The sequence below is a fragment of the Macaca fascicularis genome, chromosome 4 (genome assembly GCF_037993035.2).
Source record: "Macaca fascicularis isolate 582-1 chromosome 4, T2T-MFA8v1.1".
Taxonomy (NCBI): domain Eukaryota; kingdom Metazoa; phylum Chordata; class Mammalia; order Primates; family Cercopithecidae; genus Macaca; species Macaca fascicularis.
Genome location: NC_088378.1, coordinates 2,693,838 through 2,711,057, shown reverse-complemented (window position 1 = coordinate 2,711,057; position 17,220 = coordinate 2,693,838). Strand labels below are relative to the sequence as shown.

Here is a 17,220-nt window from a genome sequence, read left to right as displayed (position 1 = left end):
TCACATTATTTAAGGTGTACAGTTCCACAGTTTTTTAGTATATTAACGAAGTTGTGTTCACTACCCTAAAAAGAAACCCTGTTCTCATCGGTAGCTACCCCCATTCCCTCTCCCGCACCCCCACACATAGAACCACCACCCTGCGGTTTCTGGAAGTTCATGGAAATGGAGTCACACGCCAGGTGGTCTCTGTGGGGGCTCCTTTCGGTAGGTGTTTTCAAGGTGCGTCTGTGCTGCAGATTGCATCAGAACTTTATTCCTTTGTGTGTCTAAATAATATTCCACTGCATGGCAGTGCCAAATATTGTTTATCCATTCATCTGTTGATGACATGTGAGTTGTTCCATTTTTTAGCGATCATGAATAATGCTGCAAGGACATTCCTGTATGAGTTTTTGTGTGGCAATGTTTTCACTGTACCTAAGAGTGGAATGGCTGGATCGTAGGTGACTACTGTGCTTAACCTTGTGAGGAACTGCCAGACTGCTTCCCAAGTGGAATCCCACCAGCCAGTGGGGTATGAGGGTTCCATTTTCTCCGTGTGCACACCAACCTCTGTCTTTAGTCCAGCAGATGTGAAGTGGTATCTCCCTGTGGTTTTGATTTGTGTTTCCCTAATGGTTAAGGACGTTGAGCATCTTTTCATGTGCTTGTTGTATACTTCCTTTGGAGAACTGTCTATTCAGATCCTTGGCCCATTTTAAAATTTAGGTTGTGTTTTCGTTATTGAGATGTGAGTATTCAATATACAATTCCCTTATCAGACGTGATTTGCACTTCCCTTATGAAATACAAGATTGGCAAATAATTTTTCCATGTTGTGAGTGTTTTCCTTGTTCTTGATAGTGTCCCTTGCAACAAAAAATGTTTGTAATTTTGATGAAGTCTGGTTTATCTACTTTGTTGTTGCTTATGCTTTGGGTGTCCTAACAAACCATTGTCTAATCCAAAGACAAAGTTTACAGCTATGATTTCTAAGATTTTGCTGTAGTCTTAGCACTTACATTTAAGCCTTTGTTCTATTTTGCATTAATTTCTGTATATGGTGTGAGGTAGGGGCCCCTTCTTTTACATTTAGATACCCAGTTGTCCCAGTACCATTTGTTGAAATGACAATTCTTTCCCTATTGAATTGTCTTGGGACACTTGTTGAAAATCAGTTGATCCAGAAATCAGTTTCTGGTTTCTCAGTTCCATTGCGTTGGAATATATGTGTATTCTTATGCCAGTACCACACTGTTTCAATCATTGTAGCTTTGTAATAAGTTTTGAGGTCAGGAAATGTGAGTCCTCCAATTTTTTCTTTTCCAAGATTGTTTTGGCTGATCTGTATCTTTTGATTCTTTTCTCTTCTTCTTCTTCTTTTTAAGACAGGGCCTTGCTGTGTTACCCAGGCTGGAGTGCAGTGGCACGGTCTCAGCTCACTGTTTCCTCCACCTCCCAGGTTCAAGCAATTCTCGTGCCTCAGCCTCCTGAGTAGCTGTGATTACAAGCACATGCCACCACAGCTGGCTACTTTTTGTATTTTTAGTAGAGACAGGGCTTTGCCATGATGTCCAGGCTGGTCTCTAACTGCCGACCTCAGGTGATCTGCCTGCCTAGCCTCCCAAAGTCCTGGGATTACAGGTGTGAGCCTCTATTCCTGGCCAGCGTCTTTCGATTTCTGTATGAATTTTAGGATCAGATTGTCAATTTCAGCAAAGAAGCCATCTGGGATTTGGATGTGAATTGCAACTAAATCTGTTTACCTATTGCAGGTATTGCTACCTTAAGGTTAAATCTTCTGAACCATAAACATAGGATGTCTTTCCATTTATTTAGGTCTTCATTAATTTCTTTTGACAGTGCTTTGTAGTTTCCGCATAGAAGTCTTGCACTTTCTAAGTATTTTATTATTTTTGACACAATTGTAGATGGAATTGTTTTCTAATTTTATTTTCAGAACATTCATTGTTAGTGTATAAAAATTAAATATTGATTGGAAGGCCAGGCATAGTGGCACACACCTGTAATCCCAGCACTTTGGGAGACTGAGGCACGTGTATCACTTGAGCTCAGGCGTTCCAGAGCAGCCTGGGCACCATGATGAAACCCTGTCTCTACCAAAAATATAAAAAATAGCAAGGGTATGGTGGCATGCGCCTATAGTTTCAGCTACTCAGGAGGGAGGCTGAGGTCAGAGGATCCATTGAACCCTGGAGGTCAAGGCTATAGTGAGCTGTGTTTGCACCACTGAACTCCAGCCAGACAACAGAGTGAGACCCTGTCTCAAGAAGAAAAGAGAAAAGATTCTTGTATATTGATTCCTGTAACTTTGCTGAACTTGTTTATTAGTTCCAATAGTTGGGGTTTTTTTGTGTGTGTGTGAATTTCTTTGTACTTTCTACCTAGAAGCTCGTGTCATCTGCAAATAGAGATAGTTTTACTGCTTTCTTTCCAGGATGGGTACCTTTTACTTCTTTTACCTGCCTAATTGTTCTGGCTACAACATCTAACGCCATGTTGAACAGAAAGGGCAAAAGAAAACATTCAGTCTTTCCTGTTAAGTATGACGTAAGCTCTGGGTTTGTCTTAGATGTCTTTTAAAGATAGAGATGAAGATAGTGAGAGAGAGAGAGACTGGAGGTACAGATGTTCGTAATTTTTACATAGTCTTATTTATTATTAATCCTTTTGTGCCCTTTTGAAGAAATGTTTACTCACCCAGGTTACTGTAGACATTACTTAATGGCATCTTCTAGAAACCTTATCATTTTGCCTTTCTTATCTAGATCTAGAATCCACCCAGAATGGCTTTTCATGTGCTGTATTTGGAGGGAGTGTCACAATTTACTTGTTTTTAAACACATATTCCAGTGCAATGTCTATTGAAAAGTCTTGTCCTTTTTGAACCCTTGCATGTTGCTGCCACCTTTGTCCTGAGTAAAATGTTTGTGTGTATTCGGGAATGTTCTGGGTCTTCGTCTCTGAATGGCTAGTGCATCTGTCTATTCTTGCACTTGTCATAATTATTTTGTCTTTAAAAGAAGTGCTGATATTTTGTAGAGCAAGTTCTCCCACCATATTTTTCAAGGGTGTCTTGAATATCTTTGGTACTTTGCTATATTACATAAATTTTAGAATCAGCAAGGAAATAAATACCAGAAGTCTACTATATTTTGATAGGACTCCATTGCCTCTGTAGTCTATCCGGGGAGAAATTACATCTTTAGAATCTTGAACATTCTATTACTAATCCACAGACAAGGAATACCCCTTTATTTATAAAAGTTTTCTTCTTTTTCTTAATACTTTTAGGTTCGGGGTACATAGGCAGATTTGTTGTATAGGTGCATTGCATGCCACAGGGATTTGGCATACAGATTATTTTGTCACCCAGGTAATAAGCATAGCACTGGATATAAAGTTTTTCCTTCCTCACCCCTTCTCCCACCCTCTACTCTCAAATAGGCCTTGGGGACTGTTCTCTTCTTTATGTACATGTGAACCCAATGTTTAGCTCTCACTTATAAGTGAGAACATGTGGTATTTGGTTTTCTGTTCCTGTATTAATTCACTTAGGATAATGGCCTCCAGCTCTATCCATGTTGTTGCAAAGGACATGACCTAGTTCTTTTTTATGTCTGCGTAGTGTTTCATGGTATATATGTATACAGAGATTTCTTTTAATGTCTCTAATTATTATTTTACAACTTTCTATATAGAAAGATGTGGCGGTCTTGTAGAGCTCTCATTAGATTTGTCTCTACTTTCTCCTCCTCCTCCTCCTCCTCCTCCCCCCCCCCCTCCTCCTCTTCTTTTTTTCTGACGCTATTGTTACCAGAAAGCGGTCTTGATTCAGACCCCAAGAGACACTTCTTGGATCCCATGTAGGAAGGAATTCAAGGTGACTGGTAGAGTGCAGTGAAAGCAGCAAGTTTCTTAGATACTACTCCATTGCGGAGTTTGAGTTTGATGTCCTCAGAAAGCAAGTGGAGGAATGCACCTCTTCATTTTAAGTTTTTTTTATATGGGGTCTTGCTATGTAAAGTCTATATTAAGCCGTGACTATATGTGGGTGGGCTGACAGCATGACAGAATTATTCTGTTGATTTAAAGAAAACTATTCTTGACATTTCAGTGTGTCAGTACATTGGAGCATTACTATAATTATCTTGAAGGCATATGTTGGTACAGGTATTGGGACACCTGGACTTTCTGTTGTGGTAGGAGTTTGTCTTGCAGGCATGACCGAGCTGTTTCCTTGGCTGTAAACATCTTAGCACTGTAAGGCAGGACAGGAGTTGGTTTTAAAATTGAGTTACACTGGCTCTCCTGGACTCCTGCTTCCCTAATGCTATTGCCAATTACCTTTTTAAAATTCATTTTATTTTGGTTGATGATAGATAAAAATACCAACAAAAAATCTAACAACTTTGCTAAACTCATTTATTCATTTGAATCATTTATCCAGCGATTCTTTGGGATTCTTTTCCATATACATTCATATCATCTGAGATTAATGGCAGTTTTATGTCTTTATCTCTGACCCTTAAATCTTTTACTCATTTTCCTTGCCTTATTTTAGTGGCTAGTGCCTCAAGGAGAATGTTGTATGGTGATGCTGTCAAGCTTCCTTGTCCATGTGTCACTTGCAAGGACAGTGGGAAGGTTTTCAGTATTTCATCACTAAGACGATGGAGTGTGTGCTTTGAAGATATCCTGTATGAGTTTAATGAAATAACCATCTGTTCCTAGAATAATGTTGAATTTTTTCAAAGGTATTTTCTAAGATATTGAGGGGATTAAAATATTTTTCTCCTTTTTCCCTATTTATTTCATTAATTACGTTGATTGATTTGCAAATATAAAGCCAGCCCTGCATTTCTGGAATCAATCAACCTGGTTATGACATATTGTCCCACTTATATATTGCTAGATTTAGTTGGATAGTATTTGGTTTTAAAGTTTTGCATCTATATTCCCAAGGAGATTAGCTCATAATTCTCCTTTCTTGTCTATTCTTTTTCAAGTTTTCAGAATCAATAGTATGCTGACCTTCTGGAGTGAAAGTATTCCCTCTGTTGATAGTCTATGCGAGAATGTGTGTAAGGCCCATGCCATTTTATTCTTAAGTATTTTGCAGAATTTGTTAATGAAGCCATTTCTACCTGGGATTTTTGTGTGTAAAAATTTTAATTTTGAATACAAGCTTTTAAATAGTCATTTAATTATTCAGACTTTCTATTTTTCTCATGTCAATTTGTTGCAGATGTATTATTCCATAGGTTTTTGTTCCTTTTGTCCACGTTTTCAAGTGTGCTGGCACCGCGACCTGAGCTAGTATCTTCAGGTGTCTTGTAATCTGCCATGATGCCTCCTCACGTGTTTTCTGTCATTGGTTATTTGTGTTCTCGCTACATTTTGGCAATGGTTTCACAGTTTTATCAGTTTCGCAAAGAAACAACTATTGGCTTTGGTGGTCCTCTCTGTTGGTGTCTGCTTTCTAACTCATCCACACGAGTTGTTTTCCTTCTCAACTTCCTTCTGCCTATTTTCTGTGGGTGTGCTTCACTGGATTATTTCCTCTAATTTCTTACAATGAGTTTTTGGCTTGCTGGCTTCTCTCTCCCGTGTGGGCTCAGCTCAGCCCTCATTGGTGGTAGTCAGGAGCTTGTTACTGGATAAATATGGGGTCCTCTGTGTCTTGGATTGTGTCATAGCATTGATTTTGAGGAGAACCATGGGGTCACTGCCTGCGTGAACTGTGTCTCATCCAGAGCTGTCTGGGGTGAAGGATGTAACCAGGTCTTCTAGCACAGCCTCCAGAGGAAAGGCACTGATGCAATCTCAGTTTGAGTCCTAGAATGTGAGCTCTGTTAGGAATTCCAGTGATTGCATAGTCCTTTGTTCTGCCGTTGTCCCCTGTTCAGAAGGTCACAGGCAAAAAAAAAAAAAAAAAAAAAACAGGTCTGGAAAAGTTAGACTTGGTTTATTTGTTTCAATCATACTCTCCCCTTCTGTCATAGAAATTTATGTTGATTGTAGGATATGCTGGGGTTTTTGCACTCTCTCTCTCTTTCCTTTTCTCTCTCTCTCACGCACATACAAGATGCCATTCACTATCACAGGTGCTTCTGAGAAAGAGTTTGGGCTCAGGGAACATTTTTGAGGCCTCCACAAGGAGGACTAAGGGTCTTCACAGTGATTTGTACGAAGGCCCCACCTCACTTCCAGATTGTTGGCAATTTTACAATTTTACCAGCTTTCCGACTCCTTCACCCCACCTCCTGTTTCACTGGTCCTAGCATTTACTTACCATAAACTTGGAATCCTTACCCATTTTATCAGAGCTTTGTTTTTCTCTCCCTACATTGATAAAGAATCCCTCTTGCTGAAAGGTGGTTGGATTTTTTCTCTTCATGACTTCAGCTGATTGGACGAGGGCCTCCCACATCAGGGAGGACAATTTGCTTTACTCAGGGTCCACCGATGTAAATGTTAATCTTATCTGAAAACACCCTCACGGAAACATCCGGAATAACATTTGACCAAAGGCCTGTGGCTCAGCAGGCATTAGGTTGACACATAAAATTAATCATCACATTCAGCATTTGGTAAACTTCAACATGAAGGGAGCTTTGTTCTTTGACTCTAGAAAAATTTTTCTCTATCTCTTTGACAATTTCTCCTTTTTATTTATCTCTTCTGTCTCCTTATAGCAGTATTTTAATTCTCATTTGGACTTCCATGAGTAAGTCTTTCTGAGTTTATTTTTTTGGTCATATTTCCTACCTTACTATCTTTTTGTTTTTGAATGTTTTGTTCAGTTTTGGCTTCCAGCACTTCTATTATTTTATTGATCATACTTTTAATTTCTAATAGGTCTTTGTTAGCCTCTGGGTCATGTTCATATTTTACAATTTTTATTTTGTGGATGCATTCACTTCTTGAATACTAATTTTTCGTTTGTATTTTCTAAATTACCCATGTTGCGTGATGTCTGCTTTTCTGTTTCTCTACCTTTGACTTTCTCTTCGGGGCTCACATAGTCAGGCGTGCATCTCCTCCTCATATCCCCCTTAAACTCCACAGAGGAGACAGCAAGTCCAGCTCTGAGGGACAGGCCTTCTCCCCTCCTTTTCTTTTATGATCATTAGAGTTTCCTAAAGTACACAATTTAGTCAATTTTTATGTATCACATAACTGTTACAGTTATAATTTGGAATACTAAATAGCAATGAAGAAAAGGTTTATAAGATGCCAAGTGCCAGGAAGAAAAAACTGCATGTAAAATTGTAACTACATTATGACTATAAGTACAGGTAAAGCATGCATGCCTGTCAGCAGGGTCCATTTAGAGGCATAACATAATTAAAACATGTTGTTGTACGTTTGCTGTGGCTGTGGGTCACTTTCTCTATTGGATTAATTTACTTTCTTGTTGATTAATTTACTTCTGTAGTAAGCCGACATTAATACACACACCATTTATCAAATTAGAAAACTTCCTTTTCCCCAGTCAGATTGGCAGAGATCAAAAAGAATAACCATAATAATAACACCCATTGCTGGGGAGGAAACGCACCCTCTTGCCACAGACTGCTGGTGGGCCTGCAAATCAGGAGAAAATTCCTGGAGGGCAATTCGGCAGAACAGTCAAAAGCCTTAAAATGAACATGCTCCTTGATTCACTTCTAGCAATGGATTCTTAAGAACTGATCAGCAGAACATTCTAAGATGACTCTATAAGGCTGCTTATTTCAACACTCTTTGTAATTGCACACTGTGGAAGCAATCTATGTAAGCACTTGGTTGAATAAATCATGATATATATGGAGAATAAATGAGGTTATTAAAACTGATGCTCCAGAAAGTGATGTTTGGTCTTTAACCACTGTTTATAAGGATGCAACCTCATTAAATAAATAAATAAACATTACCTTTGTTTAAATATTAGCCATTAAACACCTGATGCATTTTAGGCTTTGTGTCCCCACCCAAACCTCATCTTGAATTGTAATCCCCAGGCGTTGGTGGGAGGTGATTGGATCATGGGGGCGGTTTCCCCCATGCTGTTCTCGTGATAATGAGTGGGTTCTCGCAAGAGCTGATGGTTTTATAAGTGGCTGGAAGCTCCTTCTTCATTCACTCTTCTCTCCCCTGCCACCTTGTGAAGAAGATACTGCTTCCACCATGATGGTAAGTTTCCTGAGGCCTCCCCAGCCATGCGGAACTGTGAGTCAATTACACCTCCTGAGGCCTCCCCAGCCATAGGAAACTGTGAGTCAATTACACCTCTTTTGTTTATAGATTACCATCTTGGGTAGTATCTTTATAGCAGTGTACAAACAGACTAATACAACACCAATAGCAAACTTCTTGAAAATACCGAGCTCCAACTAAGCAGTGTGCTATGTACTGGAATTATCCCATGACCTCTCAGCCCTCGGTCACCAGGAACCCTTGTTCTGCCTGCTCCACTGCAGGGATCCCCAGTGGGCCCTCCTGCTCCTGCACTTTCCCCCACGTGGCCTGTTTTGAACACAACAGTGGGTGTCAGACCTTGTCACTGCTCTGCTCAAAACCCTGGCATGGCCCCCAGCTTCACACAGAGGAAAGCTGTAGGTTATGATGGCCCTTGAGACCCTCTTCCTTTGGACCCCTTCCCCTCCCCTTCTCTCATCTCACTCCCTGCATCTGCTGTTTCTCAGATGCCCAAGACCTTTGCACATGCTGTGCCCTCTTCTGGGAGGGCTCCCGTCCACCCTGCAGCCTCCTGAGCCCTCCCTCCATGCTGTGCCCTCTCACCTCCATGCTGTGCCCTCTTCTGGGAGGGCTCCCATCCACCTTGCAGCCTCCTGAGCACTGACCTACAGTGTTGTTTTCATAGCACATTATCTCCTCTCATACTTCATAGTTTGGCTTCTTAAAATGATGATAACTCTTTGTTTGTCCTTCCCCACTAGACTGTAAGAGTGGTGAGATTAGAGACCTTTGGTTTTTTACTGGTGTATTTTAGACACTTAGAACAATGTACCTGGTCTGTGGTAGCTGTCTAGTAATATTTGCTGTGTAAAGTCATTGTAATTGGTTCATCATTGAGCTCAAAGAACATTTTAAAAACTGCACCATGGTCTTTTAAATAATCTCCTGTATCGTATAATTTTTTAAATATTATGAATTGTTTTATTACAAAAATAATATACGATATGCAATAGATATTAAGGAAAATTCTCTCCATCCTCCTCTTCTCTCCATCCTCCTCAAGTCAAGCCTTCCTTACATGTTTTATTGTGTAGTCTTTCACAAATCTATCTATCATCTCACTTCCGTACTCATACTATACACTCATACTGCACATATAACTCTGTAGTTTCATCATCTTTTAATAAAAAATAAGCATTTTAATAAAAAATCATAAACATTTAATAAAAAGTGTTTCCTTACGTGGATATACTTCAATCATTTTTCTACTGATGAACGTTCAGTTGTTGGTTTCTTCCCACTGTGTGTAGCAATACTACCAACCTCATAGGTATCGCCTTATTGCCATTGGTTTTACTGCCATAGGCTGTATTCTCTAAGATGGGATTCTTGATGTCAGTGGGCATGTGTAGTTTTGTTTTATTATTGTACAATTATTTCTCATTGTTGCCATAACAAGCAATGTGTTACAGGGCTAACTCCAAACCCAATATATTGCTGACACCAATGTCATCAGTTTACAACTTTTTTCCCCTGGATTTGAGTCATAAATAAATGGCATCTCAGTATTTATTCAGCATGCAGTGCCGTGACTTACAGTGAGTTTGAGCACCTTTCTGTGTGTACATCAGCGAGTTCTGTGTCTTTCACTGGGGATCATGTACATATATTGTTTTTTTCATTGTTTAAATCTTATTAATTTGTGTGATCTCATTATATATTCAGGTTACTACCAGTTGTCTGCCATGTGTGCTACACATATTTCCCCCAATCTCTTTTTTTCACAGCTTTGTGGTAACTTTGACATATCAGCACGTAATTCTTTTCCTTTTTTAAATGTGTTTCATGACTCCTGTCGCATCGTAAAGTTTTCTCCCATTTCAACATGAAGGCAATACTTTGAACCATTTCATTCTGATATTACACAGGTTCTAATATTCAATGTGTATCTCTCATTCACCCAGAATTTCTTTTTGCGTGTGGTGTGATGTAGGAGTCTAGCATCTTTCCCATGTGGTTGATTATTCTGGCACCATGGCCACTGGCTAAATGGACTCCCTGTCCCTGCTGCTTTGACCTGCTCTCAATATTGGACGACGCTTGCACGCCTGGCACTGTCCTTGGATTCTGCAGCCTCTGCTGCTGACCTGTTTCATCTCTCCTCACACTGATCACTCACTCTGGCATCTCAGGATGGCATTCACTAGAGTACACGGATATTGTTGACATGGAAAATTGTTCATAATATTATTTAGGACAAAAATCCAGATTAGAAAACATTGGCTTAATTGAAAATTGTGCATGTGTGCGCGTGTGTGTGCTTGTGGTGGACATGGGTGTTTTGTGCATAGAAAGGTGTGAAATATTACACATTTACAATGTTAATACTAGTTACATATGGGTAAAGGAATTAGAGGTAAACTGCTTTCTTATTTATTGTATTTTTATTTTTCTATAAGAATTACCTGTGTCATTAAATCAAAAGTTTAAAAACTGGTGACTCTCCTTGAAGTATAAAATAAAACTACCAACTTCATCTAGTCTTCAGGCCTCACTTCTATGAGTAGTCAAGAGAAATTTTAAAGTGGGAGAAGTTACAGGTGTTCCTCATCTAAAACTTGGTAAAGACTATAGCAGCTTATTTAGTTTTATTAAAGGGAATGGCTGTTAATAAAGTCACAGCAAATACATCCGACTTCTCTGCATGACGAAGCAACCATATGAAGTTCATAATTACATTACTGCTAAAGGCAAATTGGGATTATGCTGGTAGGTGCTGCCTAAGTTCATCAGTCAGCAGATGACTTTCCTTGATCTATAAAAGAATCTCATAAAATGTTATCAGAAGCTCATAATTCCCTTCCCTCCCCGCCCAGACTTCTTAGGACTTCTGCGTGTCTGTGGCTCAGGTGACTGCGGCTCAGGTGGTGGCAGTTACTTTCATTTGGCTCCATCTTCATTTGGTTCCTGGGCATGGAGTTCTGTTGCATGCAGCTGTTCCTTGAGAACAATGGGAGTCGCCTCCCTGTAGGGCGAGGAGAAGCTGCTAATGGATTGTGTAATTCACAGCTCCATGTGATTCCAACTACCTGCTTAAGAAGGGGAATGAGGGGGCCGGGCGCGGTGGCTCAAGCCTGTAATCCCAGCACTTTGGGAGGCCGAGACGGGCGGATCACAAGGTCAGGGGATCAAGAGACCATCCTGGCTAACATGGTGAAACCCCGTCTCTACTAAAAATACAAAAAACTAGCCGGGCGAGGTGGCGGGCGCCTGTAGTCCCAGCTACTCCGGAGGCTGAGGCAGGAGAATGGCGTGAACCCGGGAGGCGGAGCTTGCAGTGAGCTGAGACCCGGCCACTGCACTCCAGCCTGGGCGACAGAGCTAGACTCCGTCTCAAAAAAAAAAAAAAAAAGAAGGGGAATGAGAGCTCTGCCTTAAGGCGATGACATGTAAATTGTACAAGCTGTGAAACGTACTCAGAGAAGGAGCCGCCATGCACCTCTGCCAGCAGGATGCCCAGCAAGCATGCTTCTTCACGGGCTGCTTGTGGCTGGTGACATTTCAGTTGTCTGTTGTGCACCACATTTGATATAATAGAGATTTTAATGCTGTTTTCCTTTGTTTTGCAAAACTGAAAGGATGGTTTACTAAGTCTGAAGTCATATTTAAACCATTACTTTTGTATGAGCTTCCTAATGTATCTTAATGTTTATGAGGTGACTGATGAATTTTACATAGTTTAGTTTTTCAGCATAAACTGTAGATTTAAAGATTTGGGAGTAAAACTTGCCATTGTCCTGTCTCTAGAGAGCAGCAAAAAGATGGGACATTTGCACAGGAAGTTCCACTGAACTTCAAAGAAACTTCCCCCAAGAAAGGAGGGGTCAGTCTCATGGATTAATATTAAGATTGAATTTTTTTGACGCATGTTATATATTTGTACACCTTCTCTGGTATTATCTGCTTAAATATTTATCAAATATTTACTGGAGATATTAAATATTATCTGTTTAAATATTTGTCAAAAATTTACTGGAGATGTTTATTATTGGTATGTAACAGCTCCATATTACAGTTACAGGAGAGGATGTCAAAAAAAACACGAAACAGAAGAAATCTGTGGTCACTCAATGCAAGGGGTAGAGCTCAGTAATGTGTGAGGTCACTAGCAATAAAAAATTAGCACGAAAATCTTGTTCATCATGAGGACCCTAAGTAATTGAGAGGAAATTAAATTACAGAAGGAATAATTTCTTTACATGTGAATTATGTATTTTAGAAAGAAGCTTATTGAAGTTCGTGGAAATAAAAACGAGTGTTGATGCTTAGACCAGGGAGGGCAGTGCACAGGTTCACTTGCAGATGCACACACACCCTGCAGGGGGCAGCAAGTCCCGGAAAGTGGCACACGGTGTTTCCACCATTTTTATTTTATATAAACTGCAATACCATTAACCAGCAGACACTCAGTTATGACTACAAAGGAAGGATACACCTTAATCTTTGAGAAATAAACTTTTGGGGGAAATATATATAATTGTATAAGTGTAATTGTTAAATAATTTTGTGTTAAATTAAATTAAATGAATATTTATTCAACTGTTGGCGTATACCTGGTGTATTAGTCCATTTTCGCCTTGCTATGAAGAAATACGTGAGGCTGGGTAATTATAAAGAAAAGAGGTTTAGTTTATAAGGAGAAGAAGAGGTTTCCTCCACAGGCTAAGCAGGAGGCATGGTGGCATCTGCTTCTGGGGAGGCTTTAGGGAGCTTTCACTCATGGCAGAAGGCAAAGCTGGATCAGGACCTAGAAGAGAGGCAGGAGGTGCCACACCCTTTAAACAGCCAGATCTCCTGAGAACTCCCTCAAGAGAACAGCATGGAGGGGAGGGTGCTAAGGACTTCATGGAGGACCCACCCCCATGATCCGGCTCCTCCCACCAGCCCCACCTCCAACACTGGGGGTTACACTAGAATGTGAGATTTGGGCGGGGACAGAGACCCACACCATATCGCCTAGTATGGGAGTTTGGCGATTATTCTCATGTATGCTTTAGATCATATAATTAAAAGAAGCAGTTATGTTATCCCTACCTCTGAACTAAGTAATTCAGGAATATTTATGGTGTATAGTCCCCATACCTTAGCTCTAACCGCCACCGTTCTTAGGTGCGCATCCTTGCTGTGGTCTGTGGCGTGGGCTGGTGCAGGTGGCTCCCATTGAGTGGGAGGGGGACGCTCGCTGTTCCTCATCGTCTGTAACTGTTCTGTGGCCCTACATGGCTTCTGCATTCCGCTTGCAACAAACCCTGCTGATTGACTGAAGAAACAAGATGATTTAGAGGTTAGGAGACCTGTCTATGATTACACAACAAGATTAATGATAATTGCTATGGAACGGCTCCAAGCAATGCTTATCTCTTAGGGCAAGGTAAAGAATAAAGCAAAGCACCATACCTTTAGACATAAACCCAGAGTGCATTGCAGACGTGCACACAGGTTCCCTGCCCAGAGTGCATTGCAGACAAGTGCACAGGTTCCCTGCCCAGAGGGCACTGCAGACGTGCACACAGGTTCCCTGCCCAGAGTGCACTGCAGACGTGCACACAGGTTCCCTGCCCAGAGTGCACTGCAGACGAGCACGCAGGTTCCCTGCCCAGAGTGCACTGCAGACGTGCACACAGGTTCCCTGCCCAGAGTGCACTGCAGACGAGCACGCAGATTCCCTGCCCAGAGTGCACTGCAGACGTGCACGCAGGTTCCCTGCCCAGAGTGCACTGCAGACGAGCACGCAGATTCCCTGCCCAGAGTGCACTGCAGAGGTGCACACAGGTTCCCTGCCCAGAGTGCACTGCAGACGAGCACGCAGATTCCCTGCCCAGAGTGCACTGCAGACGTGCACGCAGGTTCCCTGCCCAGAGTGCACTGCAGACGTGCACGCAGGTTCCCTGCCCAGAGTGCACTGCAGACGTGCACGCAGGTTCCCTGCCCAGAGTGCACTGCAGATGTGCACGCAGGTTCCCTGTCCAGAGTGCACTGCAGATGTGCACACAGGTTCTCTGCCCAGAGTGCATTGCAGATGTGGACACTTGAGTGAAATTTGGTATGAAGACGCGTGTCCCATTGCTTTGAAAAGGTGAGATTGCAATCTGCAAATTACCTGAAAAAAAATAATATAAAATGAAAAGAAAGACTTCAAAAGAGGACTTGTGGGTCTTTTTATGTTTGTTTTTTACTTATCCTCTGTGGCAAACTATTCAAATGAGCCTGGATGACATTGATTTTCTTAGGATCTTTCTGTAATTTAGTTCTTGACCTGATAGCAAAGGAGGACTCAGAGCGTTTTCACCTCTTCATTTCCCCCAGCAGTGAGTCCCCAAGTGTCCAAGGTACAGCCTAGACAGAGAACTCACAAGCATAAACAAAACAGGCAAACAAACAGCAGGTTGATGTTGTACATGGAGCCGACCCATCTGATTATTACCATTTGCTAGGCTCTGTCCAGGAGACGTCAGTTCCAAGAACGAGAGGGAGGGGACAGGTATCGCATCTTTCCACAACTTACTTTTACCAGGCTGCAGACAGAATTCTGACACGTGGAGACACCCGCTAGGAAGTAGGCACAGACCTGTCACCCACATGTTTCTGGTGCATTCCTTCCTGTCACCACCCCCACCACCTCCTAACATGTCCTGCCGTGCAATGTCCTAGGTTATTTGGTCTCTTGGTGAGTTTTCTATAAATGGCACCATGCTGTCTTTTGTGTCTAGCCTCTTTTGTTCAATATTATGTTTGAACCACACCCATGGTATGCCACATAGCAACAGTTCATTCATTTTTTGTGTGTGTGTGACGGAGTCTCGCTCTGTCGCCCAGGCTGGAGTGCAGTGGTGAGATCTCGGCTCACAGCAACCTCCACCTCCCGGGTTCAAGTTATTCTCCTGCCTCAGCTTCCTGAGTAGCTGGATTACAGGCAGGTGCCACCATGCCCGGCTAATTTATTGCATTTTTAGTAGAAACGGGGTTTCACTATGTTGGCCAGGCTGGTCTTGAACTCCTGACCTTGTGATCCGCCCGCCTCAGCCTCCTAAAGTGCTGGGATTACGGGTGAGCCACTGGGATTACTTGGCCAGTGTGCCAAGCCAGTTCCTTCATTTTTACACTGTATGTAGTAGCAGGATGTAACTATATCCCTGGGGATACAGTTACAGTTTAGTAGCAGAATGAATAATAATATATCCCCATGAACATAGTTAGAGTTTATCCACTCTGCTACTAACATAGGATCCAGTTTCCTCTTTCCGCTGTTGTTGCCCTGACACTTGGGCATTTCTTTTGGTTGGATATACAAGGAAGTGGAATTGCTGGATCATAGATTATCCATATTTATCATTTGTTTGTTTCTTTATTTAAGCACATGGCGAAATGGACAGATCATAAGGATACAGTCTAATGAGTTTTGACTGTTGTATACACCCGTGTAACTCACACACACATCGAATCAGGGAAGAGCCTTTCTATAACTCATGCATTTTCTTTGGCCTGGTGTCCAAGCATTCACTGTTGGGATTTCTAGCACCCTAAGTTAGCCCTGCTTGTTCCAGAACCTTTGACATTTGTCCATCTTACAGGAATCATCCTTCCCTCCGCTTGATGGTGATACTGCAACCTCTCTTGTCTCTTGACCAGTGGATGGGCGTTTGGGTTATTTCTAGTCTGTGGCTGTTATAGATGAACTTCCCTGATTCTTCTTGGATGAGACGTTTTGTGGACATGTGTTTTCATTTCTCTTGGAAGAGGGTGGATATCTTGGGGTGGAGTGGCTGGGTCTTAGGGTAGACAGATGCTTAACCTTTTAAGAAACTGCCAGTTATCAGAGTGGCTGTGCATTGCATATCCAACCAGCAGTGTGCAGGAGCCCCTATCAGTCCACATCGCGTCAGCACCTGGTGTTGTCTGTCTGTTTTGTTGTAGCCATTCTAGAAGGCATATGAAGTGGCATATTCTTTTTGTGAGCCGGAGTGTGCAGCTGAGCCTCAGGTTGAACTGGCCTGCTGGTCTGAGGGTCCAGGCAGAGGAACTGTGGCCCTCTGTGTTCCTTTGCCACCTGGTTTTCCCGGGATGTGAGTGGGGATCTAGTTCCAGTGGCCGCCATCCTTTTCTGCACCAGTACCCCACACACACTCACACTGCCGCATCCTCAGTAATGAGAGTGAGGTGAATCTTGCTTTTTTTCTCCACTTTACCAGTTAAACACAAAGATTATGTGTGACCTCTGGCCACTTACTGGCTGTGTCTGCATCAGTTTCATTATTTGCAGAATGAGGGTACTAACAGCAGTTATCGCCAACAAAAATCGCAGAAATACAGGAGCTCAGACATGAAGCAACTAGAACAATGTGAGATATCTTGTAAGTACTCAGATTGCATTAGCTAGTGCTAGTTATGTGCATGCTTCTTACTGAGGAAAACAGAAAGCATGTAGCATTTCAGTTAAGTTTCATTTGCATTTAAGTTTCACACCTACATTCAGCATTCTGTCCACAAAGATCAAAGATGCTGAAGATAACGGAAAATTTCTAGCATATGCCGGAAGGAACGTGGAGCTAATAGAAAAAACAAGATTCACAATTACTAACCAGTTTTAGTTAGAATGATGAGATAAAAGAGGATATCCAAATATGTAGTAATTCAGTACACAATAAAATAATAGCACATTATTTTAGTGAATTATATTTTAAAAAATATAAATTATATAAGAATATTTTAGGAAATACAGATTTTAGGTTTCGTTGGGGAAATATGATTATTTTCCTTTTTAAATTATATTGTACACATATATGGTTGTGTTTGTATGATATTTTAAAGTATTTAAAAACATTTTAATAGATTTTGTAATTACAACCATTGTAGAGTGTAAATAGAGATGTGAGTAAAATACTTTCTGATGTGAAGAAAGCCTGTCAGAGTCATCTTTTTTTTTTTTTGGAGGATCAGGGGAAAGGAAAAGAATTTAGAAGAAAGGCATAGGTT

At 41.4% G+C, this 17,220-nt stretch overlaps 1 long non-coding RNA gene across 1 annotated transcript in view; it reads left to right on the top strand.

Moving 5' to 3' along the window:
• Positions 1 to 17,220, top strand: part of LOC141410203 (uncharacterized) — a 31,466-nt gene that overhangs the window by 1,560 nt on the left and 12,686 nt on the right. The window lies entirely within an intron of this gene.